The sequence below is a fragment of the Canis lupus genome, chromosome 2, assembly GCF_011100685.1.
Source record: "Canis lupus familiaris isolate Mischka breed German Shepherd chromosome 2, alternate assembly UU_Cfam_GSD_1.0, whole genome shotgun sequence".
Lineage (NCBI taxonomy): Eukaryota > Metazoa > Chordata > Mammalia > Carnivora > Canidae > Canis > Canis lupus.
Genome location: NC_049223.1, coordinates 34088819 through 34115631, shown reverse-complemented (window position 1 = coordinate 34115631; position 26813 = coordinate 34088819). Strand labels below are relative to the sequence as shown.

Sequence of the window (26813 nt, the reverse complement as noted above, 5' to 3'; positions counted from 1 at the left end):
AGAGAAAAATCCCACCGATGATAGGGGAAAGCTCAGACCCCTCAGGTCCATGCGGGCCCCCCAGGCCAAGCTCTAAGGAGAAATGGGGGGGTCTTAGACATGGCCCCGCCCAAACCTCACGAGCCATATAATCAACTCAAGGCTGTATGGTCAGATAGGTGGAGCTTGGCCTGAACTCAGGGCCTGGGTTCCACCAGGCAGCCTTCCCTATGCCCACCTCCAGATACCCAGATGTGTGGCCAGAGGTCATTTCAGACTGGAGGCAGGAAAGAGAAAGGCCTGGCTTGGTTTGGGAGCGGGAAGCCTGTGGTGCAGTCTTGTCTGTGACAGGAACAGGGTGCGTGGTATCACCAGGTTCTGCAGGTTCTCAAATAATGGAGCTTCAAAGGTAGGCAGAGTTGGTTTCCTGGCCGACACCCAGACCAGCCTGACCTTGAATCCTAGACAAGCACACATGAACACATGGGAGCCCAGTGACAGGCTGAAGCCTGGGAGGCCTAGAAGAGTGGGTTTGCTCTGTAGAGAGTGGGACCAGCCCCTCACCCCCCACCTCCACCCCCACCCCCGCAGCCTTACACTGCCCCCTAATCTACACTCCTGGGCCCAGCAGGTCCTGAGTCACCATGGGGGAGGGAAAAGAGGTCTGCCCTTTGGCAGCTAGGAGTGGAGAACCAGTTTCTGTCCTGAGGCCTCCGCTCTGCCCTCCCCCCTCCTGCCCATGCTGGGAAAAGGGTCCCCTGGGGTTACATGTGCAAATCCAGCCTGGCTTCATGGCCCACACCCCTTCCTGGGGCCCAGAACAGATGATTCAGACTGGGGGGAGAAGGAGGGGGTCTAAAAGAGGGTGGGGTGGCAGCACTTAATCCGCCAGTTGAAGCTGAAAAGAGAGCCCGTCCACTGTCTGCCTATGGCAAATTGGGGGACAGGTGAGAGAATTCACTCTGGTAGGGCTCTAGCCCTGCCCTAATTCTTTCCCAGTGACATATCCTGGAGACCCAGCCCTGTCACTCAACTCCAAACAGCCTTCACCAAAGCCTAAAGTATCTGTGAAGGGAGAGGCTCTGCGGAGTCCCCAGTGCAGCAGCCACTCCTGTGACAGGTTATGCACGCACGCACCCCTGTGGCACCTGGGCAGCAGTAAGTGCTGGTTTGCAGAAGACTCGGGGACCCAACAGCCAGTGCACAGACACCTGCCAAGCCCCAGAGCTCAGCTCGCTGATGTGCCAAACTTACTGTGTGACTTTGGGCATAGCTCACACATCTCTGAGCCTCGGCTTCTTTGTAAGTCTCTGCTTTCCACAACATACCATTCTCAGGGGAAGCAGTTGCAGAGAAACCCTGGAAGCAGGGGCAGAGTCCAGGAGGGGCCTGGGAGAGCCTGCTCAGAGGCTCTGCTTGTCCAGGAGTCAAGTGGGACAGGGACAAGATTGCCAAGTCCCATGGTTCTCAGCAGTTCTTGGAATTTCATCTCTCCTTCTATCTCCCTGCCTACCACATAAATATCAGGGGGCCTGGCTAGGTCTGGGCAGGAGTGGGGAACTGTATGTGATTGCATGCATTTGTGAGTGTGTATATTTACACACTTGGGGAGAGTGTGAGAGCCCCACACCCCCCAGCCACTGCAGCCATTGCACTCTGAGAAGCTGAGATAATCCCTCGCCATCTGTCTTGTGTTGCTAACCCGCTCAGCCCAGTGGACAGCTGCCTGGGCCACAGCTCTCGCAGAGGAGCAGGTGTGGGGTGCTAGGGGACCTAGCTAGTTCTCAGGACCTGGCAGTAGACATATTCGGTCTTCCTGCTCCACTCATTCTACTCATTCCACCTTACCTGCCCGACTCTAGAGAGGCAAGAAAGTGAAGCCAGAGAGGGGCCAGACAGGACTCACCCATTCCTGCTTCAGACCATGGGAAGAGAAGAGAAATAGAAAATACTCCCTAGGGCAGCCCAGGTGGCTCAGCGGTTTAGTGCCACCTTTAGTCCAGGGAATGATCCTGGAGACCCAGGATAGAGTCCCGCATCGGGCTCCCTGCATAGAGCCTGCTTCTCCCTCTGCCTGTGTGTCTCATAAATAAATAAATAAAATTAAAAAAAAATACTCCCTGGTCTGGGGGCTGGGGACTGACTCTCCCAAAATGCAGGGGGATGGACAGGGTGACCTGCTGCCTTGTGCTCGCATGAGCCCTCCATGAGTATACACACACACACACACACACACACACACACGTCCCTCTGATGGAAAGGGTGCAGTAGGGAAAAGTCAGGCCTTCTGGGCCTGGGGAAGGGGAGGAGCCATCTTCCCAGCCTTTGGCAGGCCAGTGTCCAGGCCTCCAACTAACTGACTTCCCAGAGCCAGAAGAAGAGAGGCTCATGGGATATTTGGTGGGTAATGCTTAGTGTGTGGGCCTTGTACCCCAAGGTCTCGTGACCACCAGAATCCCATTGTTTTCATGAGGAAATTGAGGCTCAGAGAAGGAAGCGAATTGCTCAACTCACTAAAGTGAGGGGAGAAGCTTGGACTCGCACCCAGGCATCAGGCTCCAGCAACCCTCCTCTGTACCCAGTTTTGTCCCCTGCAGCCATCACGTCTCCATGTGCCTCAACTCCTATGGCAAATTGGGGGACAGGTGAGACCTGTAGCCCTGTTCCCATGCAGCTCTGAGGTTCTTTCAACCCAAACCAGACAATCACACTCCTAGGCATAGGGTCCTGGCCAGTCAGACAGGATGTCAGGCCATGCCAACCAGGGGCAGAGGAATGATGAAAGCGTGGCCGCCCCCCAACCTGCCCCTCTCCCTGTCAATCGTCTCTCACCCCCTCTACGCACACGCATGCTCAAATATAGATGGCGCACACTCAGCCAGCCACACAAACAGGTACTCACACACAAATGAGTAAACATAAGCACAGTCACACATACAGTGTTTACACACATACAAACTCTCAGATACAAACACAAACTCAGACAGCCACCCACATCTTCACACCAACACACAGACCTCACCACTCATAGCCAAGCCCATACACAGACCACCCCTAACCTCCACACTGCAGGCACCTAGTTCCCCAATCCCACTCCAACCCCCCAGGTGCTTCATCTTGCCACACACCAGACAGTAACCTTCTAGGAAGGCCAGTGCATAGGTAGGAGTGAGGGTCAAGCAGATACAAGTCTAGATCTGTCTTTCCTGCCTAGGTGTGAGGGCCATCCAGCAAGAGTGTCAGTGGACACTTGCCCCCTCCCCAGCTCTCCTGAGACTTGGAGGGCTGCCATCTGGCCACAGGTCTAAGAGAACAGTCTCCCACCTCTCACCCGCAGGGGCTCTCATCTTCCCCTGACTCAGGGGAGGAAAGCAACAGCGAGAGGGAACTGCTTGTCCTCTAAGGGTCTCAAGTCATAAGGAAATGAGACACACCAGGGATAGTCTGGCAATGGTCTGAACCCCACAAGGTAGTGGACTCTAGGTACTATCCAAGATCCAACCTCTCCCAAACCTCTCCCCCATGTCCCTCAACCCTTAAGGGACTCTGGAAGTAGAGGGGAGTTGCCCCCTCCCTCACTAGGCTGGAATTTGACTCCCAGGTCACTGTGTGCTCTTAGCCAGAGGGACCCCAGCCCTGAGCCCGGCTTCCCTGAACCTAACTAAGGAGGGCCCAGGTTCCAGACACTGCCATCCTCACCCACACTGGGCGAATCACAACATACAGGTGCTCCTGCTCACACACTCACCCTCACATAGCCATGCTCACATACTTTCACACTCACACAAGTATACACCAAGCACTCCATCACACACTCACACCTGCATGCTTGCACACTCATATGCAACCACACATTCACTATCATTCTCTCATACTCAGCCACACTCATACTCTTGAACCCTATCACACTCACTGCCACACCTGAGCAAGCTGAAATTCTGGGGCCCTGAGTCAGCAGAGCTCTGTCAGGGACTCAGAGGCTGGGGCTGACAGCCTGGTGTGCAGGGGGAGAGGAGGGGCTGCCACAGAGGCCTGGAGGGTCCTGAATAATTCAAGGTGGTGGCTGCTATGGTGGCGGGAGCCATCAGCTGCAGGGAAATCTTGGTGGCTGGATTGTTCTGGGAAGGTGGCTCCTGGTGTTTTGAGGAGAATCAGTCCTGCTTGAAGTCTCACTGAGGTCACAAAGAATGTCTCATATCTGCTTTCACTTTTAATCATCCCTGGGATCCTGCACAGCACGTACCACAGCCCCATTTCACAGATGAAGAAACTGAGGTTCAGAGGGTAAAGAGATTGACAAAGGGTTATGAATCAGGGCTCTCTAGGCTCCCCCTTGCAACCCTCTCCCCCAGGTATACACACTCACGCACCCAGGAGAGTTTCCTTTGGTCATGATGCCCAGATGGAGAGGAGAGACTCCAACCATCCGAGGACATTCTGGAGTATGCTCCTGGGGTGTGAATCCAGGAAGCAATCTGGCTCAGGGCACAGCAGGTGCTCACTTGCTGCCTGCCAAAGGAGGGTACCATGCAGGGGTGGTACACTGTCACACAAGGTCTTGCCTCTGCCACTAGCGAAGACACATCTCAGAGCCTCGATGTCCTCATCTGCAAGATAGGCACTAAGTAGATGGACCTCATGAGATGTTGGTAAGAGCTGACTGGGAAAACTCACAGAAAGCAGTTAGCATGGGGTCAGACCCCCAGCAAGTGCACCGTGTTGCAGCTGAGATGTGCAAACCCTGCCACAGAGAAGCAGCCACAGAGTGGTGGTGGTCTGTGTGTTTGAGGTTCCCTCTGCCCAGGGCATCTTCCCCTCTCCCTTGCTGTCATGTTTCTCCTCTTCAAGGCTGAGCACACCTGTCACCTTTCTAGGACAAAAGTATGGTTTCCTGCCCTATCCTGCAGCCCCAGCTGACATCCCATCCCCATCGCGGGACCTCAGGTGGGTGGCTCTCTTTGCTAAGAGTGGGCCTGGCCTGCCCAAGCTGCCTGCCCCCACGCAGTAGGTGCTCAAATGCCCCCGCTGAGCCAACAGCCCAGCCTGTGGCAGCACGCATCAACCAACAGTTAGGGTACTTCCATGGTTAAAATAAACCTCTGAGGTCATGGGTCTGTTCTCTCTGTAAAAACAAAAATATCCAACTGCTCACGTCTGGTGAGACCCACAGCAAAAGCGCAGACGTGACTGCTTCACCACCACCCCCCCAAGGCCAAGCAGCAGGCTCCCAGTCAGGTCCCAGCATAAAGGGGCACCTGCCCGGCCCAGCCTACAGACCCCAACAGGCTGTGACTCCCGTGCCCAGTGGGAAAGGTGGGCACTCTCTGCCCAGGGCCCTGAGCTCCGAGGAGATTAGGGAGCATTCTCCATATTTGATTCAAAATAAAAACCACAGTAAACCATAGACCCAAAACTTATACGTCGGCTGAAATTAAAATAGATTCTTGCTACGTTTTCTGGTTTCAATATTCTGGATCAGCTCATGGAAGCTGAATCAGGCGATTTGTCTGTCCCTCCTGTTCTGTTTTTGCTGTCGCCCTTGCTTTCCTGGGATCTCGGCACAGGCTGTGTCTCCCCTCTGGAGCAGACCCCAGTGAGGTCCTGGGGTGCCCTGTCCCTGTACTCCTGAGGCTGACCCCCCCTCACCAGCCTGCCAGCGCCCCCTGGCCCCCCTCTTCCGGGGAACCTTGTGGCTGGGCCCGTGCCTGCGGCGAGTCTCACCCCAGTATTATTTTAGTCGCAGACAGACACGAGGCAGATGGTGACAACATCCCTTCCCCGCTCCCCACTGACGAGCTGTTGCAGCCCTGAAGCCTGAGGGTTCTTCTCCCTCAGGAATATTTCAATCCCCGACTCGGTGGCTAAATGTGGCTGCTCTTGTGAGCCGTGGGCACATCTGCTCCTCCTCCTCCCTACCCCCTACCCATTTCCTGGGACTGAGTAGAGGGCCTGGGGGAGGCCCTGCTAACTTCCAGCCCTGCCCAATCCCCCCAGCCGCCCTACTGTGCACCAGGGACCAGGAGCATTGTACCCCTGGGAGGGGCAATTACTATGCCCATTTCACAGATAAGGAAGCTGAGGCTCTGAGTGAAGCATCCCAGGTCACACAGCCAGCAAGGAAGTGTTCTCTTGGGTCCCAATGCATCCTAGAGGCACGAGGTCTACCCTCCACTCCCTTCCCACATCTAAATCTCTACCTGACCACCTTTATGCCCGGCCTTGAGGGACCACCCCAGGCAAACCACTTTCCCTGCAGAGCAACTTGAGAGCTTATTTAGTTGCTATACCCACTCTCCTGCATCAGCCAATATAGCCTGGAGCTCAAGGCTAGCTGAGCATCATCTGCCCACCCCCGCACCCTGCTGGTCCTAGCTCAATGGACGCAGAGACTGAAATTGTGAGAATCAAGGGCAGGCAGGGGGCTGCTCTGGCATGAGATAGGCCTGGTTTCAAATCTCAGCTTTGCTGTGATTTTGAGCAAATCACTTAACTTCTCAGGATCTGTTTCTCCATTTATGAGATACACAGCAGCAGTCTCTTCTCTCCCAGCTCACCCAGGGAGGTGACTGTTATATTCCCAACACCTAAAGCTAGACCCAAAACAGGCTGAATGAATGACACAGGTGATGAACTTAGCATCAAATCTGGCTGGGTGGGGCTGGTCCTCCCTGCAGCCCCAGCCCCAGGCCCAACAACGTCTGGGGCCAGCTTTGCCTCAGTGGTCCATTATAAGCTGGAGCTGGCCACAAGGGCCAAACTGAGTGTGTCTCTGGCCCCTGACCAACTCCCATAACACATGGTGCCTGGAGCCACAGGAGGGCAGGCCCAGGGCACTGGGCCACCACCACTAGGTTCAAGTGCCAGGTAAGGAGTGGGAGGTGGGCTGAGGTTGTTTTGGTTCCCCCGTGCCCCTTTTCTAGCCACCCATCCTGCCTGGACAGGGACTCTTTGAGGGCTTGCAATGCTCTCTGGGCTAGTGAGGACATGTTCATTCCCCATCAGACCTCCTGGCTGAGGGCTCCCTGTCCAGGCACAGTCCTCACTCCCAGCACTTCTGCAGGCCTTCTCCTGGGGCTGGGCCAAGATATACACTGACAAACCATCACACAAAAACACATACCCACCACAGTAACACTCACACCCCCAAAAGATATACAAAACTATATACACATACATGCCACCCAACGGAAGACACAAAAGCAAACACACACACGACTCAGTGTTCATGGCAGGGTGCGTAAGCTCACAAACATATGTGCTGCAGAGCACATCATGTGCCATAGTCACAAGCACACATAGCTCAAGACATGCTACACAGTCCCATGGCACAGCCACGAACACATGTGTGGCATACATGTGCAGGCCCAGGTACCCAGCCCGGGGCACAGACATGCACAGCAGGATATAGAGGCCTGTTCTGCAAGAAACTCAGGTCTGGCTCTTCACATCAGACCTGGTCAGAACCTGAGTTCCTGCAGCTCAGGGGGATGAGGTAAGGCAGGGACACAGGCCCACCGGAGGGGGAGAAGGGCAGGCCAGACCTGGACTGGACAGAGGAGGCGGTCCCTTGCTCAGGGTCAGCTCTGAAGACCCCACTCTCACGGCATTTGGGCCAAGGCCCTCATAACACACAGACGCACCCCCACTACCAATCCCTGCCTTCTGCTGCCTCCTCTGCCCAAGTCACCAACACACTTGTGTATGGCACAAGAAACAAGGTAAGGCCAGACACTCTTATCACAAAAGCCAATACAAAGGCAAAGAGAAGCTGACTGTCAGTGCAGAAACCCCTGGAGATGCTTTTCAGCAGGGAATTCTGGTCAGGAGACCACACTGCAGTTACATCATGAAAGGTAAGTCTATCTGCGTGGCCATATGTTAACCCTGCCCCAAGGACACAACCCTGGGGCCAGCTAGCTTGGAAAGGCCAGTTGGTGAGGACCTGGGCCCTCCTTATCTCTGGGCACATCTTGTTTGCCGCTTGGGCTGTCAACATGCTCTGTGCTGCCATTGCCTGGGGCTGGCATTCGAGGTCCTTGTTATCTGGCCTCATCCCTGTTCTTTTCCCCAGGCCTTTGCCAATGCTGTTCCTTTCACCAAAAATGCACTCCCAGGTGCCCCACCCCTCACCCCCTCACATTCTGGCATTCTGCCCATTCATCAGATCTATGCCATCTCCCTTGAGAAGCCTCCCCAGTGCCTGCGGGGGTGCAGAGGGGGGATTCTCACTCCAGTGCTGGAATGAGAGATGAGGACTCTTGTGGGGTTCTGCTGGGCCTCAGGATTCTAATCAGTGAAATATAGATGAGACATGCTCATCACCACTAAGGAGCAAGGTGAGGAAAAATACCCTAGTGCAGCAGTTCTCAAAGCAGGATCCACGGACCCCGGGAGTCTTGAAGATCATCTCAGGGGTAGGTGAAGTCAGAATTATTTTACTAATAATACTAAGACATTATTGGACCTTTCTGCCATATTGAGAGTTGTACTGATGGTGCAAAAGCAATGGTGGGTAAAATTGTTGGTTCCTTATCACAAATCAAGAGGGTAAACAGGGATCCCTGGGTGGCGCAGCGGTTTGGCGCCTGCCTTTGGCCCAGGGCGCGATCCTGGAGACCCGGGATCGAATCCCATGTCGGGCTCCCAGTGCATGGAGCCTGCTTCTCCCTCTGCCTATGGCTCTGCCTCTCTCTCTCTCTCTGTGTGACTATCATAAATAAATTAATTAATTAATAAAAAAAAAAGAGGGTAAACACCAGACTATACTTGGAGTCATCATATTCTCCAATGTTAGAAATATCCATTAAAGGGGATCCCTGAGTGGTGCAGCGGTTTAGCGCCTGCCTTTGCTCCAGGGCATGATCCTGGAGATCCGGGATCGAATCCCGCGTCAGGCTCCCGGTGCATGGAGCCTGCTTCTCCCTCTGCCTATGTCTCTGCCTCTCTCTCTCTCTGTGTGTGACTATAATAAATAAATAAATAAAAAGAAATATCCATTAAAAAAAAACCCAAACAATAGCTAGTTTCATTTAAAAATGTCCTTGTTGGGGCACCTGACTGGCTTAGTCCATAGAACATGCGGCTTTTGATCTTGGGGTCTTGAATATGAGCTCCATATTGGGCATGGAGCCTACTTAAAAAAAAGGGGGAGAAGGGAAGAAAAGAAGAAAGAAGAAAGAAAGAAAGAAAGAAAGAAAAGAAAGAAAAAGAAGAAAGGAAGAAAGGAAGAAGAAAGAAAGAAAGAAAGAAAGAAAGAAAGAAAGAAAGAAAGAAAGAAAGAAAGAAAGAAAGAAAGAATATCCTTGGGTAGCCCGGGTGGCTCAGCAGTTTAGCTTGCTGCCTTCAGCCCAGGGCCTGATCCTGGAGATCCGGAATCGAGTCCCACGTCAGGCTCCCTGCATGGAGCCTGCTTCTTCCTCTGTCTGTATCTCTGCCTCTCTCTCTCTCTCTCTCTCTCTCTCCTTCTCTGTGTGTGTGTGTGTGTCTCTCACAGAGAGAGAATAAATAAATAAAATCTTTTTAAAAAGAAAGAAAGAAAGAAAGAAAGAAAGAAAGAAAGAAAGAAAGAAAGAAAGAAGAAAGAAAGAAAGAGAAAGAAAGAAAGAAAGAAAGAAAGAAAGAAAGAAAGAAAGAAAGAAAGAAAGAAAGAAAGAAAATCCTTGTTGAAGTGAAGCAATAAAATTAGTAATTGTATTAAATCTCAACTCTTGTGTACAAATCTATTTAATATTGTGTGTGCAAAATTCATACAAAGTACTTCTGTAACATACCAAAGTATGGTTGTTGCCTCAAGGAAAAGCACTTGTGCAGTTGAGTTACAAGCTCAACTAGCTGCTTTTTTTTTTTTAATTTTTTTTTTTTTTTTTTTTATGATAGTCACAGAGAGAGAGAGAGAGGCAGAGACACAGGCAGAGGGAGAAGCAGGCTCCATGCACCCAGAGCCTGATGTGGGATTCGATCCCGGGTCTCCAGGATCGCGCCCTGGGCCAAAGGCAGGCGCTAAACCGCTGCGCCACCCAGGGATCCCAACTAGCTGCTTTTTTTATGGGACAGCAGAAAGACACACTTTAGACTTGGGTATTTGGCAGATATTCCCTCGAAAGTAATCAAGTGACCCTGTCACTTCAAAGAAAAAAACTACAGTATTTATTGCCAATGATAAAAATTCTATTTTTTTAAACAAAAATCTGAATTTTGGAATACTTGTATAGGACACCATAAGCTTGACAGCTTCCTGATACATTTCTAATGCAATTAGTGGTGGTATCAGTGGGTGTGATTATTAAATATTATATAATGAAACATGTTAACATTTGAGAGATTTGCATAACTCAGTGAACTAATGTTCTCTAAATGACCAGTATATGGTGTTATAAAATCATGCATGGGCAAGAGATCCATTTAAAGTGCAAGATAGGGATCCCTGGGAGGTGCAGTGGTCTAGCGCCTGCCTTTGGCCCAAGGCACGATCCTGGAGACCCGGGATCGAATCCCACGTCGGGCTCCTGGTGCATGGAGCCTGCTTCTCCCTCTGCCTATGTCTCTGCCTCTCTCTCTCTCTCTCTCTCTCTCTGTGACTATCATAAATAAATAAAAATTAAAAAAAATACAGTGCAAGATAAACAAATGGACCTTCATGTAACAGAATATGAAAAGTTCATTGATAGGGTTTCAGATTCTACAAGACAAGTAACCTTTAAGAAAGTGCCACTTGTCAAGTTTTGGTGTAGTATCAAATTATCTGAAAAGGCTATGAAAGTACTCCTCATTTTGCCAGCCAGAGATGTGTGTGAGAAGAGACTTTCTTCATATATTTCAAAAACAGAAAAACAAACATACCACAGTACATTGAAAGCACGAATAGATCCTAGAATCTAACCCCAAGGGGGCTGTTTATTCTATTAAGCCAGATATTAATGAGACTGCAAAAATGTAAAAACAATGTCACTAATTTTGTTTTGTTCTGTAAGATAAAGTTATTTTTCATGAAAGTATATTATTGATGTTAACATGTAATGAACAGCTACTGCTATTTTTAAATAAATGAATAGATACACATTCTTTAAATGTTCTCGGTTTTCACTTCTAATATGGTAAACCTTGATGGATACAACCCACAAAAACAAAAGCTCTTTCGGGTCCTCAATAATTATTAAGCCTATGAAGGAGTCCTAACAACAAAAAGGTTGACAACTGCTGGCCTAGTGCTTCCACAGCAGGAAAGACCAGGGGTAGGGCAGCCCAGGTGGCTCAGCTGTTTAGCGCCGCCTTCGGCCTGGGGTGTGATCCTGGAAACCGGGGATCTAGTCCCTCATCGGGCTCCCTGCATGGAGCCTGCTTGTGCCTTTGCCTCTCTCTCTCTCTCTCTCTCTCTCTATCTATCTTTCATGATTAAATAAATAAAATCTTTAAAAAAAAAAAAAAAGACTAGGGGCAGATGTGAAGAAACATCTAGATTAGCAGCTACCGGCAGTGAGTGAAAGGAGCTATCAGAGCTGGTTCCTTTGAAGAGGCTTTGAAGTCTGGGCATATGGGCAGGAAGGGCCTTGTGACTTCAGGGTGGGGGTTCTAGCAGAGGCTTCTGGGAGTCCCCACTCCTCTCTGCTGCCCCTAAGGGGTTATCAGTACGTAGAGGGAGGCCCCAAACACACAACAGACCTCCCTGCACGCAGGCTGAAACCCACCTAGAAGTTCCAGTCCTCCCCAGACGCCTCCATCCTCCTCTACCCCCCCACCCCCTCGAAAAGGATTGGGGCCTTAAAATTATCGTCGCCACCGCATAGCAGACAATACAGAGGGGACATTATGTGCCAAGAGAGAGGCTTCGTTGTTGCTGCTACAGAGAGACAGCAGTGCTCTGTTCTGAGCAGCTTGGGGGCTGCTCATGTGCCGCAGCCCAGACCCTCACACTCAGCACATCCTCACCCCAAGGTGCCCTCACAGACACCCTGGGGTACCCCTGGGGCACAGGCTGCAGTACATGGGAGCCTTCCCATGCCGCTTCTGGGCCTGTCCCCACCCACCCACCACCTGCTCTGGGTCCTCACTGCCAGCCCCCCACACACCCTGCATGCCATGGCACAGGTATCCTCCTCCCCCGGGGAGCCCTGGTTGGGGCACAGGGGACATAAGGCAACCACACTGGGCACCCTGAGGACTCCCTGCCCGCCCTGCCCTGCACCGCCTGGCCAGGATCACGGGGCACTGAAACCGGCAGCAGCCTAGGCCGGGCCAGACCTGCCCAGACCCACAGAGGGACACAAAGGCTGCCTTGTTGCTTTGCCAAACCCTCCTGGCTCTACAGTGGGAGGGAGGAACCCAGGCAACTGGCACCCCTACGCCCAGCTTCTGGGTTGGCCCTGGAACAAGGCTGGACTTTAACCTCTCAGGCCACCACCCATGCTGGGGCCAGAGGGCAAGGTGAGGACAATCCAAACCTCCTGATAAAACGGACCCAAAGAGGGCCCCTGGGGCCCAGAATTTAAACTCTACCGAAGTCTTCCTTTTTCTCCTCAGAGTGGAGATCTCTCCCTCCAGACGTCTGCTCAGACTGTTCCTTCTGCCTGGAATTCCCTCCCTCCTCCCCTGGTCTGGGGAACTTTTCATGTTCCTTTGGGGCATTGTTCAGGAAGCACCTCCCCCAAGCCCTCTTGCCCCCCTCCCCAGGGCTTCCCCACCAAACCAGGAGCTCCAGACCCCTACGAGGCAATGCCCAGCAGCGCCCAGCCAGGGTGGAGCCCATAGGTGGCCGCAGGGCAAGTGGAGGCATGGATGAGAAGGCATGGAGGGGCTATGGACTCAGCCACATCTCCGCATCTCCGCATCTCCGGCTGGCCCCAAGGCCACAGCACGGCAGAGAAGGGCACAGCCAGGCAATCAGCAGCCCAAGGTTTCAACCAGCCATCAGTCAGCCCCACCAGGTGACAGAACAGTGTTCCTTTGGGGAGCCTACTTTCTCACATCCAGGCCTTCATTCTCTTTGCCGAAGACACTCTTTCCCATATATTTGTTTGCCAAGTCCTACTCATCAAGTGGTAGCAGTTTTTATTTTTTACTGAACACTTACTGGGTGGCAGGCACTATTCTAAGGAATATTTACATGAATTAACTCATTAAATCCTCACAACAACCTTTTTAGGTAGGTACTATTATTATTTCCATTTTCTTTCTTTTTTTTAAGATTTTTTTATTTATTTGAGAGCGAGCACAAGAGAGCACAAGCAGGGGGAAGGGGAGAGGGAGAAGCAGACTCCCCGCTGAGCAGGGAGCCTGATGCCACGTGGAACTCGATCCCAGAACCCTGAGATCATGACCCGAGCCAAAGGCAGACGCTCAACCATCTGAGCCACCCAGGCACTGTGCCATTTTCTTTCTTTCTTTTTTTTAAGATTTTACTTTTAAGTAATCTCTACACCCAAGGTGGGGTTCCCTCCCACAACCGTAAGATCAAGGGCTGCATGCTCTACCGACTGAGCCACCCGGGCACCTCTCATTATTCCCATTTTAAAGATAAGTAAAGTAACACACAGAAAGGTTAAGGAACTCTATCAAGGTCACACAGCTAGTAAGTGGTGGTGCTAATAATAGGAACCCAGCAAGTCATTTCCAGGTAGTGGACCCTGGCTTCTGCATCAGATTAGGGGCCTTTGCTGTGAGCACCTCCAACCTCAGACTCATCTCTTGTGGGCAAGCCCTTTGATGGCATGATTTCATGAGGACATATTGGGGGGGGGGGGTCAAGGGGTCCAGCCCCTAGCACAATCCCTGGCCCATGGGAGATCTCAAGGAACACTGATGACTAAATACCTGAATACATGATAAGGATGGCTGGATTCCCAATGCCCAAGGACAGAGGAGGTAGAGGGTGCCCACAAAAGCTCAAGGAGCTCTCTCCCCTCCTGATACCACACACCATCTGCTTTGTCACTCCCTGCAAAGCCTCTGCTGTCCTGGGGTACATGGGGCTGTGGAACACTGGAGAGAGGAGGAAGGCTACCAGGCATATGGGGCCACCTGGAGGCCCAGCTGCTCCCAGGTCTCCATGTCCCTCCAGGCAAAGGGTCTCTTAAAATTCTCAAGCACCGGGGGCAGCCCCAGTGGCGCAGCGGTTTAGCGCCGCCTGCAGCCTAGGGTGTGATGCTGGAGACCCTGGATCGAGTCCCATGTCAGGCTCTCTGTATGATGCCTGCTTCTCCCTCTGCCTGTGCCTCTGCCTCTCTCTCTGTCTCTATGAATAAATAAATAAAATCTTTAAAATAAAATAAAATTCTCAGGCACCATGAACCAAAAAGAGGGGATCCACTGCCCCCTTTCTCTCATCTTAATCTGATTTTCAAAGCTATTAGAAAGCTATTTTCAAAACTACTAGAAAGCTATTTTCAAAACTACTAGAAAGCTATTTTCAAAACTATTAGAAAGCTCCTATCCAAAAACAAAAAAAAAAGAAAGAAAGAAAGAAAGAAAGAAAGAAAGAAAGAAAGAAAGAAAGAAAGAAAGAAAGCTCCTATCCAATGTTTACAAACTGATGCTCAGAGCCCAATCAGTAGAGAGGGACACCTTGGCACCCTGTGGACCCACCTATCTGCAGGAACCTCCAGGGCTGCCCTCTGGACGGAGCCTCCTCCTCTGAAAAGCTTCATTTCCATTGGTTGTGGCCCCCAAAGGAGACACAATCATGCCTCCCATTGGCTATCTCTGTATTTCTGAAGCAGGATCAATCCCCCTCCCTAGAGCAATAGCCCTGAGATGGGGACCACTGGCACTCAGTCTTCCCAGCTCTGAGAGTGAACTGACAGGGGCCCTGAAGAATGGGTAGGAAAGGTTGCGGGTCTTTAGGGAAGGAGACCCCATTGGTCTTCTAAGGAGAGCCCCCTCCCTCACCTCAAAGTAGATTTCCCAGGCTCCCCTGGGGTCAGCCCATCTTCCTGTTAATGCTATTGAGACTTGGTCTCCCCCCCGTGAAAGTGGCTAAAGACAAGGCTTCCTTCTGTGAAGAGCTAGGGTCTTCCCTCATTCCCACTCCCAGCTACTGAAAAGCAAAGTTGCCAGAGCATTTGTTTCATAACCAAGGGAGACCAGGGGAAGAAGCGTGGCTTGAGAGAGGGCACCCCCAGACTGCAACTTCGGAAGGAGTTTAGGCCATGGTCTGTTTGGAAGGAACTGGAGGCTCTGCTTGAAGCTGCATGTACATCTACCAACTGTACTTAAATACTAGGTTACAGATCAATAACAGCAAAGTTTTTCAAAACTGCTTTACATAAAATGAAGGAAATACTAGTTTCTCATATCAGAAAATTAATGATGGGGGGACACCTGCGTGGCTCAGCAGTTGAGCATCTGCCTTCAGTTCAGGGCATGATCCTGGAGTCCCGGGATTGAATCCCACATCGAGCTCCCCACCTGGAGCCTGCTTCTCCCTTTGCCTGTGTCTCTGCCTCTCTCTCTCTGTCTCTCTGTCTCTCATGAATAAATAAATAAAATCTTTAAAAAAAATGAATGACGACGACGACGACGATGATGATGATGATGGTAGAGATGTTGTAGGCACCAACTCATTTCCCTCTCTCCCACTAGGCTGGGGGTTACGGCTGCCTGGACTGAGGGAGGCCATATCCCTTGGAAATGGAAATCTACCACAATTTCTACTGAAAAAATATCCTTCAAGCCACAGAGCCCTGGGCTGCGCATGGGAGGGAAAGAGAGGTGATGACTCCCCAGAGCTGCCCTCTCTGGTTGGGCACCAACTGGCTGCAGGGCAGACACTCTGAATACCCTTTTATGACCACCTGGCAAGGGAGCATTGAATTATATTCAATGTATTGAATTGTATTTTCCCTCCTTCCCCCACTTTATAGATGAAGAAACTAAGGCTGGGAACAGCTGTGTAGCTATAATCACCATTTATTCAGGGCTCACCAGACCCTGTGCTGAATTTCTCACTCATCACCTGTCTGTCCCCCACTACAGCCCCGTTTTACTGATGAAGAGACTGAGGCTTAGGAACAGTGCTGCCCTCCCAAGACTGCAGAGCCAACCTGTGACAGAAATGAGATAAACTCTCAGTCCCGCACTGTTATTCCAACCCCCAGGCACACACACCCCGTGTGATCAGGGCCCAGAAAGGATCCCCAGTAGGACCATGGGACATGAGAGATAAAAGGCAGCCTCTGGGGCAGCCCAGGTGGCTCAGCGGTTTAGCGCCACCTCAGCCCAGGGCATGATCCTGGAGACTCAGGATCGAGTCCCTCGTGGAGCCTGCTTCTCCCTTTCCCTGTGTCTCTGCCTCTCTCTCTCTCTCCTCTCTGTCTGTGTTTCTCATGAATAAATAAATAAAATCTTAAAAAAAAAAAAAAAGGCAGCCTCTGTGCTTGTGAGACGTAACACATGACTTCACAGGGGAGGAAGAAGCAGAACGGAACTATGAAGAATGGTTAGGGTTTCACCAAAGAGATGGAGAGGGAAGGGACTCCAAGCCAAGGGAACAGCACATGCAAAGGTTCTAAAGTGGGAACCTGTGAAGCATGTCTGGGGGGCAGCAAGGGGCCGTGACTTTGAATCCTCCTGACTTTGCCACTGACCAGCTGAAAAAGTCCCTTCCATTGGAAAAGTCTCTTTCCTTCCCTGGGCTCAGTTTTCTTATCTCCAAAATGGAAATAATAAAAGTAGCCACTAAATAGCACTGTTCTGAGAATTCAGACAGACACTCTGCCCAGCCTGAGAACTGACAGCCGTCGTACTTGGTACTGTGTTATGGGTTGCCATTGAAGGCTCCTAAGAGAGAGGGGGGACTCACGTAAAGCTGGGCGAGGAAAGGACTGGCACCACCACTCATAATTTACCACAAATCAGCCCTGGTGCTCAAGAACAATGAAACCAGATCACTGGGCCCCGGCCAGCTGTCCCACCCAATGTTTCTTTGACATCTCCTCTTGCATCTTTGAAGAATCTTATGAATTTCCCTATGAGCAATCCAGGCTTGTTTCTAATAAAAATAATGTATTCAATTACTGAACTCTCCTCCTAGTAAGACAGACATTCCAGGAAGCAGAGCCATGTACGCTCCTGCCCCCCCAGCCACCGACACAACCAGGCCCCAGGCTGACCACGTGGTGGATGCAGTCCACAGCCAGCCCTCACAAGCAGAAGTGCTTGGTTGGAATATACCTTCCTTTACACGAGTTGGTTCCTTCCTCTGAGACATACTCTCCTTCTACTTCAGCCCCAGCTCCAGCCTCAGCCCCAGTAGGGCTAGATTTTGAGAAAATTTGCTTGGGACACCTGGGTGGCTCAGCGGTTGAGTGTCTGCCTTCAGGTCAGGTCATGACCCCAGGGTCCTGGGATTCAGTCCCACATTGAACTCCCCAAAGGGAGTCTGCTTCTCCCTCTTCCTGTGTCTCTGGCTCCCCTCTCTGTGTGTCTCATGAATAAATAAATAATATCTTAAAAAGAAAAGTAAATTGAATTTGCCTAACTAGTGGTGGGCTACCATCATCACCAAACTCCAGCATCAGCTCACCTAACTCTTCAGAGAGCTCCTCCCTGACCACTGGATCAGCTGGGTAAGCTGCTCACATCACCTTGTTTTAATGCTGGCCTAGCACATCCCCTTTATACTTTCTCAAGTGTCTGTTACCAGTATGTCTATCTTACCTAACCAGAATGTATGTCCCATGAAAGCAGGACTTTGACTGTCCTATGCATTATTCTGTTCCCACCATATTCTGTTCCCACATAGGAGGTACTCAATAAATACTTTTAGAAATTGAGAAGGGAGGCGCCTGGATGGTTCAGTTGGTTAAGCATCTGCCTTTGGCTCAGGTCATGATTCCTGGGTCCTGGGATTGAGCCCCATATTGGGCTCCCTGCTCAGCGGGGAGTCTGCTTCTCCCTCTCCCTCTGATCCTCCCCCTGCTTGTGCTCTTTCTCTGTCAAAAAATTAAAATAATCTTAAAGGGGGAAAAAAAAATAAAGAAGGGAAGAGGAGAGAAAGAACCAATAAAGAACAAAATCTGGGTTCTTGTTCCCAAGATAAGGAACCTCCTTTGAGGATTCAGTCACCCCTCTGTAGAATGGGCAGTGCCTCTAGCCCAGGCCACTGGTCACACCACCATGGCCACACCGCAGGATTCCATCCCTCCCTGCAGCGTCGTCACAGGCCTGCCTCTGGAGCTGCCCTTCCCTTCCCCACACCCCATCTCAGAGAAACAGAAATTAATTTCCCTTTGGCATAAACTGATTTTGATGAGCCCAGTCCCTGGCGATTCATCATAGACCTCTCGGGGAGCACTGCAGGGAACAGCGGGTGATGGCATGACTTATGGGCCTCGCAGCCCCAGACATCCAGCTGCTTCTGATGGCTCCGGACACCTCCAGCCCCCCTAAATCAACAGCAAGGGAGCGACCTGGAGAGCTGCCCAGCTTGTCCTCTGGCTTGGCTGGTGCCCCTGGCAGGCGCCTCCCAGGTCAGGGGGAGCAGGCTGCATGGAAGCGGGTGACTTCATGCAGGCTGACTCACTCGCCGCCAGCCACTGGGGATGGACTGCAAGAGGGAGGTGGCCGCAGTCCCCTCCAGCCTGGAACTTCAGGGGGAGGAATCCCCACCCTCCCTCTACAGCCCCAGGGCTTCCCCAAACCAGACTGTGTCCCTACCCTACCCACCAACCATCATCCCAGAATCCACACTGATGTCCTGTAAATAGTCTGGGCCCTCAGCTCAGTACCGGCCTGAAGATGTCTGGGACCCAGGCCCAGTGTCCCTCTATCAGCCTTGCCAGGTAAAATGGACCAATCCTTAACCTCCAAGATTCAGTTTCTTCATCTCAAAAATGGGCACAGTGACTCCTACTCCACCTGCCACTCAGAGTATTAGGCAGATCGACTGATGTGCCAGGGTCTCAGAATTAGGAAAGTAGCATGTGGAAGCAGGGATAGAAGCAAGATCAGGGGATTCCACACCACGGGGTGGAAACCAGACCCCTTACCCTGGCCTGTAGTACCCTGAATTGATTCAATGCCTTACCCTCCTGCCACCCTCTGCCACAGTTAGCCTCCTCAAGTTCATCAGCTAGGCTGTTCTCTTGCCCCCTCAGGTCTCTGGTTCCAGGCTGTTCTCTCAGCCTAGAACTCTTCCCCTCCCCCCAACCCTTTCTTGCCTGGCTAAATCCTATTACCTCTCAGTTCTCAGCTGAAATGTTCCTTCCTCTGGGAACCCTTTCCTAGCCCAAGTGTCTGTGTCCCCACGGTCTAGCTGTTCCCCTACATCATAACAGTGTCTCACATCTGCCTCCCAGATGTTGCCCTTATTCTTCCCTACATCCCTTGGGCCCGGCCCAGTGCCTGACTCATGGTAGGTGCTCACTAACATTGGCTTCTTTGAATTAAATTCCTGTGTCTACTCATCCTGGTTGGCAGTGGCTGCCTGAAGGATTCTGTTAAGAAGGATTCTGAGGCTGCAGAAACACATGCAGGCATCACACTTGACGCAAAGTGAGGTTCATTACATGTCAGCTTTTCATATGGGGGTCGCTATTGGGGGTTGGCTCCTGGGAACCCACAAGCTCTCCTTACCTGCCCCCTACCTCCAGTCACAGTCCCAGCAGCCCAGGGGTGGGGAAGAGAACCAAAGAGCACTGCTGTTCTGAAATGACCCAAAGACACTCTCCTGCCTCTAACAGAAAGACTATCCCCATGGAGTCAGGAGACCTGAGTCTGAGACCCACATACCCCTTCTGAGTTGCTCTGGAGACTGACTCCAACACTGCATCATCAACTGTAAAGAAGGACTAATTCCTACAGCGCTGCTGTGAGGACCAAGGTTAAGAGTGTGGAGTCAGGTACATGGTTCATCTTGACGAATGATACATATCTCTATCATTATGAACATGCCTCAGCCCCACCCCCACCCCTACCAAGGCGAAGTAGGGCTCAGAGAGTAGGGCCCAAAACCAGAACCATTACCAGCCAGGGTACAGTCTTACCCCCAGACCTTCCATCGGGGGACCCCCAACTTCCTGCAATTGCAGGACCTGCTGTGAAAGCATAAACGCAGGGTTGAACCTCTGCTCCCTCACCATGTGACCTTGGGCAAGTCTACCTCACTGAAATTTCAGGTGCTGTACTTAGCAAATGGCCAGGACAATGGCAGCTGCCTCCTGGACTTTTTGAAAGGATTAAATAAGATAATTAAGTAAAGACTGCAGTTAGCATTTAGCTTGAGGCCCCATCAGTGCTCACTGTCACCCATTACCATATCATCATCATTACCCCTCCCCCCAATACCGTAGCTATGCAGGGGGTAAGATGCCCATGTTAATCCTGGTCCTTCTGTACCACAGTAACTCCCAGAACCCTCACAGCAAACCAGACTGCTATCCTCCCTTCCAGGATGGGCAAACAGAGACTCAGAAAAAAACTAGGACTTTTCAGATTGAAAAATCCCTGAAAGGGACACCTGGGTGGCTCAGCAATTGAGCATCTGCCTTCAGCCCAAGGTGTGATCCTGGGATCCAGGATCAAGTCCCACATCCGGCTCTTCACAGGGAGCCTGCTTCTCCCTCTGCCTGTGTCTCTGCCTCTCTCTCTGTGTGTGTCTCTCATGAATAAATAAATAAAATCTTAAAAAACAAACACACAAACCTGAAGGCAGAGGCCACGTTCACCAAGTCTAGGGGCCCCTGTAGGATTGAGGCTACACCTCCCCCATCAGACTGGGGGCTTTCTCTCCCACCTTGACTCAAGAGCCAGGTTTCTTATTTGGCACCTCCAGCCAAACTCGGAGGAGTCAGAGGGGGTGAAGTCCAGCCCCCTTGCCTTCTTGCAGCACAAGGAAAGGTTTAGGCGTGGACAAAGGTCAGCACAGGGCCTGCCTGGTCCTGGCTGCCCCGCTGACGCAGGAGGGCCTCGTGACTGCCCCCTGCCCCCACCTTGGCTCCAGCTTCCCGCCTGAGCGGGCTGAGCGCTTCAAAGCCAACAGCCTCTGAAATGAGGCCACAGCATCTGAGAGGGCAGCTGGTAGGGGGAGCCAGGCCCCCTGTGCGCATCTCCAAGCACTCCTGTCAGTGTGGACATGTCGACATGTCCAGCAGCACTAGCCACTAGGGTCGGGGGCAGGGGTGGGGGGGCAGGTGGTGACTTTGGGTGCTATGTCATGGCCAAAGGGGCATTAAAGCTACCAGTGTGCTGGTGAGGCAGGGCCGTGTGCCAGTGAGATGGTAGGAGATGGAGAACTATAGAGAGTGACACTAGGACACACACACACACACACACACACACACACGCTCACACACTCACTCACTGCAGCCCAAAATAGGAGGTGACTGTGAGCTCTGGCATTCCATACCTGGGATCAAATCCTGCTTACTCTACTTCTTAGATATGTGACCTTAGGTAGAGTTATGGGTTGAACTGTATCCTCCCCAAAATTCATATGCTGATGTCCCTAACCCCTTGGTACCTCAGAATGTGACCTTATTTGGAGATAGAGCCCTTAGGGAGATAATCAAGGTAAAATGAGGTCATTGGGGTGGGTCCTCATCCAATACAACTGGTGTCTTTACAAGAAGGGGTAATTTGGCCACAGACAGGCATACAGGAAAGATGATATGAAGAGACAGAGCGAGGACACCCATCTACAAGTCAAGGACAGAGGACAGGAACAGACCCTTCCCTCACAGCCCTTAAAAGGAGTCTGCCAATACCGTGATCTGAACTTCCACTCTCCAGAACTGGTAGACAATGAACGTCTGTGGGTGAAGCCACCTGGTATGTGGTGCTTTGTCAGGGCACCCCGGGCCACCAATACAGGTAGTGACCATTTCTCGAAGCCTGCATCGCCACAGGCCTACACAGAGTTCATAACAGTACTTGCTTCCTAGGCTGCCACAAGGCTTAGGTGAGACGGTACCTGTGAAGCCAACACTTGGCCCAGGATTAGACACAAAGGACAGGCTTAGTAAATGGGGAGTACTTTTACTATCTGGTTCTTATTGACTCACACGTTCCAGTACACACGTATACATTTACTCGTCTATTCCAAAAAAAAACACTGCGTTAGGGATCCCTGGGTGGCGCAGTGGTTTAGCGCCTGCCTTTGGCCCAGGGCACGATCCTGGAGACCTGGGATCGAATCCCACGTCAGGCTCCCGGTGCATGGAGCCTGCTTCTCCCTCTGCCTGTGTCTCTGCCTCTCTCTCTCTCTCTCTCTCTGTGTGTGACTATCATAAATAAATAAAAATTAAAAAAAAAACACTGCGCTGTACACCTTCTGAGTACTAGGCACAGTTGAACAAATCTCTGTCCTCCGGGGTACTTGGCAATGAAGCGATCTCCTTGAGGGAAATAGACAATCCACATACACGCAAATTAGCTGATGAGAGAACAAATACCTCGGCATGTGCTCAGGTGTGCTCACGTGTCTGTACCTGGGTGTTAAGGTAGGCATGCGTGTGGACATAAGCACTGGTGTGTGCATGGGGACATCAGGATACCTACATGCACATTAGCTCCTGTGAGTCTGGGTACCCGAGTGCATACCTGTGTGTGTTCATGTACAGGTGTACATCCATGTGTCTCATGTGTGGTGCTTTAGCACGTGTGTGCACAGAAGTGAACATGGACGCAAGAGAACATAGGGGCTGGGGTGAATCTGAATGAGTACGGCTGAGCAAGGGTAGATGTGTGGGCAAGCGTGTGCAAGAATAGCAAGGCTCGGGGGATCTCTGGGTGGCGCAGTGGTTTAGCGCCTGCCTTTGGCCCAGGGCGCGATCCTGGAGACCCGGGATCGAATCCCACGTCGGGCTCCCGGTGCATGGAGCCTGCTTCTCCCTCTGCCTGTGTCTCTGCCTCTCTCTCTCTCTCTCTGTGTGACTATCATAAATAAATAAATAAAAATTAAAAAAAAAAAAAAAAAAGAATAGCAAGGCTCAAAGCTCTCTGTGGCCCAAGAAGGAGCTCTGAGAGGTCATCTCAGTCATGTACCAGCCTCAAGTATACACACACCCTTTCCCAAAGTCAGAATGGAATGTTCTTGTGTCCAGGGACCACCTAAGGACCCTCTCCAGGACACAGCCCTGGCTCATAGGAAGTACTGCCTGCATACTAACCATAATTACTCGGTGACACTTCAGAAACCAGTAGGCCCGAAGCCCCTGAATGAAGCAGACATTGGCTCTATGTTCCAGGCACGTTATGGTCCAACATCCTCATTCAGCTCCAAAGGGAGGTGGAATCTCATGTCCCCAGAGACCTCTCCAATTTGAGTATCTCCTTCCCATCCTGTTCCTGCCCCCCAAATGCCCTATGTCGACACTCCCTGTCCCACCACCATTCCTTGGGAGGTGGCTCAGCTACCTGGCCTTTCCCCAATCAGTACAGAATCTGATGCTTGACAAAAGAAGTATAGCGGGGAGGGAGTGGGGGTGCCTGGTTGGCCCAGCCAAAAGGAGCATGCGATCTTGGGGGCATAAGTTCAAGCCCCACAGTGGGTGTAGAGATTATTTAAGTAAGTAAATAAATAAATAAACTGAAGAAGAAGAAGAAGAAGAAGAAGAAGAAGAAGAAGAAGAAGAAGAAGAAGAAGCAGAAGCAGCAGCAGCAGGACCAAAGTCTAAGAGGGGCAAGGCTTCACTCACCAGGCCAGTGCCCGGTAGGCTGTATGAGGGAAAGATTTCTCAAGAGTAAGAAAGGATACCCATGTGTGCATGCACTAAGGCTTCAGGTGGCAGCAGCAGGGGCAGAGACCCACAGATGAGACCGCCCCCAGGGGGACTGCATCCTACCCCATACCCACTTTTCCCTGCCCAGGGCCTGGTGGAGTCCTCAAAGGACCAGACTTGGGGAACCAGAGACAGTTGGGCCGAGCTCTCTGCCTCCAACACTACTATCTGAACCACAGGTCTGAGTTCCAGTTCGGATTCCAACAGTGATCTAACAGTGATATCATCTAACGATGATGATCAAGGTTCACCTTTATCCTACAGTTACTAAATACCTGGACCCGCACTCAGTACTTTCCAAGCAATGCCCCACTGAAGCCTGCAGTGTTGTGGTGTATTATCTGCATTTTACAACTGAGGGAACCAAGGCATGGTCAATTTCGCTCACCTGCCCTTCAGGATGCAACTGACTAATGGCAGAGCCAAGAGAGCCCATACTCTTCACCATGAAGCCCCTACCTTATGGGGTGATCCTAGACAGTCCCTTTGCCTCCCTCAATCTCCCAGGCTGTGCAACAAAGACCTCTGTGGGACTCCCAGCTCTGGCTCCTGGGTGAAGTCATAGGGGTCAAGCCTCAAAGGGAGAGCCAAGGCCTCCTCTGGGTTCTTGTGAAGCAGCAACAGGAGCACCCCAGACCCAATGAATCAGACTCTCTACATACTCCCCCATCTGCCCACCCTCCCCGTATATATAAGCTCACAAGGTCAAGTGGTCTGCTGGGCACCAAGGCTTGAGAATCCCTGGGGTGGTGGGATCCCTTGGCTGGAAAGAAGGTAAAGGAACGTGGAAAGCACCCCTGCTTAGGCCCTGCTAGGGGAATTTCAGGTCACAAGTCTGAGGATGCTCTGAGGCCTGGCTAACACTTCCTTATCCAATGCACAAACCTCCTCCAATGGGGAGATGAGTGAATTCCAGAGGTGCTCCCCATCATGGGGATGATGGAGAGGGAGCAGTAAGTTCTGCCCCCCAATCATCTCTCCCCTCCATCCTGGAGCCAAACAGCCTCAAGGGTCTTAAAAGACACCCCCTTCCCCAAATAAACGTGAGCACAGCAGAGGGAGGGAAAGCCTCGAGATGCTGGAGAGGCAGGAAGGTGGGAACCCACACAAAGGCTGACCCCACCAGGCCAATTGGCCGGCGGGCCCACCCAACCCCCTGCAGCAGGCAGCCTGACGGGGCTGAGCGCCAGCTCCTAGAGCCAAACCGAGTTCCCACAGAGTGTGCTTAATGCAGCGGCGGCAGTGACATTTCTGCCATCAGAAGCAAAACCAGGAACCTGGCCATTTTGATGAAGGGTGCCCAGAGCTGGAGCTGCAGATGTAGGAGGGTGGGGTTCCCACTCCTGCGCCCGCTGCCCTAACCACTCACCCCCGCCTGGGCCCAGTGCCCAGGGCAGAGGGTCAAAAACGGGTCACCCGACAGGGAAACCGCTACAGAAGAACCCCCACCCTTTGGCATAAGTTGGGAAACTGTGGCCATAGTACTGACACTAGCCAGATCTAGAAGAGATAAAAAGAGGGATCGAGAAAAGCCCCGGGAAGGATGTCTTGAGGCATGTTCAGGTGGGGATGCCAGTCTCCACTGGGCCTACAACACCTGCCCCCCAAACCTGGCGCGCCCTCATGAGGGCGCTCGAGGCGCCTCTAATCTTCCAAGCAGCGAGAGGGTTAAGCATCCTCTCCGTACTTGCCGCAGTAAGTGGAAAGGAAAGAAGTGTCAACTCTGTTCTCACCACAGCGGGGCTGTCGGATGGCACCTCCCCCCGCCCCCCGCCCCCCGCCCGGCCTGCTCCCCCGCCCTCCCCTCGGAGCGCGCGCGCACACACCTCCCACCGCTTTGCCCAAATTATTTTCGATCCCGGGAGACTCCGGATGCCAGACGCGCTCCGCGGCGGCGGCGGCGGCCGCGCCTGATTCATTGCGCCAAAGCTGCAGATGCGACCTCCCGCCTGCGCCCCGTGCCCCGGCCCGCGCCGGGCTGCGTGCGCGCCTGGAGAGACGGGGGGGCGGGGGGGCGTGTGTGGCAATTTGTAGGCGCACCCCCTCCAAGAAGCGGGACCCGGCCCCCCGGGGCCAGGTCCCCAGTCCCCAGCTCCCCGGGCAGCGCTAATTAGCTTCCTCGGGGGGCGCCACGCGGCGTGAGGGGCGGCAATTTCCCGGCTGGGCTGCGGGGGAAGCGCTCCCACCGCCTGGGAAGGTGAAATGGGAAACTCGATTCAAAGAGAGCTTTCCTCCCCCCCTCCCGCCAAGCGCCGTAGAAAACGGGTTTGAAATTCCTCCTCTTTTTTTTTTTTTATTTATAGTGCACCGTCTCCATGGAAACCGCGGAGGAGGTCACGGTAGCTGGGCCCCCGCGCGTCACCCCGCGCCTCGCCGGCTGCAGGCGCCCGGATTGCGGCCTCCCAGGCACCGCGGCCCGCGTGGACTCCGCTCCGAGTTCCCCGCCCCCGCTCCAGTCAGCCGGCGGCCCAGGCCCTGTGACTCTGCCGGGTCCCAAACGGGAACGGCGCACCTAGGCACCGGCGCGCTGGGCTGCTGTGCCTCTGTCCCCGGCTCTAGCACGCGGGAATGCGCCAAGAAACACATGCCTAGCTCCAGGACAGGAACGTGTGCGGCAAGACGCCGCCGAGGGGCTCGCTGCTCTTGTGAATACCCTGGCGGTGTATCGACCTATATAGGGGCACAACTCCAAAGCGCTTGCTAAAATGAGACCACCCGTGGTTAACAACTCTGGAGTCAGCCCAGCGCCGCCCCCCCCCCCCCCCCCCCCCCCCCCCCCCCGGGTAACTTACTAGCTCTGTGACTTTGGGCAAGTCACAACCTCTCTGCCTCTCAGCCTGCTCATCAGCAAAATGGAACTGGGAGCCTTGAGACGAAGTACGTTAAACGCTGAACACTGTGTTTGGCAAGAGGTTCCGAAAAATGGTAGCTATGGTTGGTTTTTGGGGGGGTTTTTTGTTTGTTTTTTTCAGGCTCTGAAAGCCTGAGGCCCAAGAGGCTTTGCTCAAGGGCGCGGTCTGCCTGGAGGCCGGCAGTTATCCCTTGGAGCTCGCAGCCCCTCAGCCTAGACCCAGAAGGTGGGAGGTGAGGGGACGCGTGCAGGCTGCGCAGGGCCTGGGCCCG

General features: G+C 52.4%; 1 protein-coding gene across 1 annotated transcript in view; it reads right to left on the bottom strand.

The window, feature by feature from the left end:
* PSD2 (pleckstrin and Sec7 domain containing 2) overlaps positions 1-26725 on the bottom strand; it is a 119191-nt gene extending 92466 nt beyond the window's left edge. The window contains exon 1 of the mRNA XM_038530310.1: positions 26483-26725. The gene's annotated coding sequence lies outside the window, so the exon portion shown is untranslated. The remainder of the gene's footprint in view (positions 1-26482) is intronic.
* Positions 26726-26813: the final 88 nt, after the last annotated feature.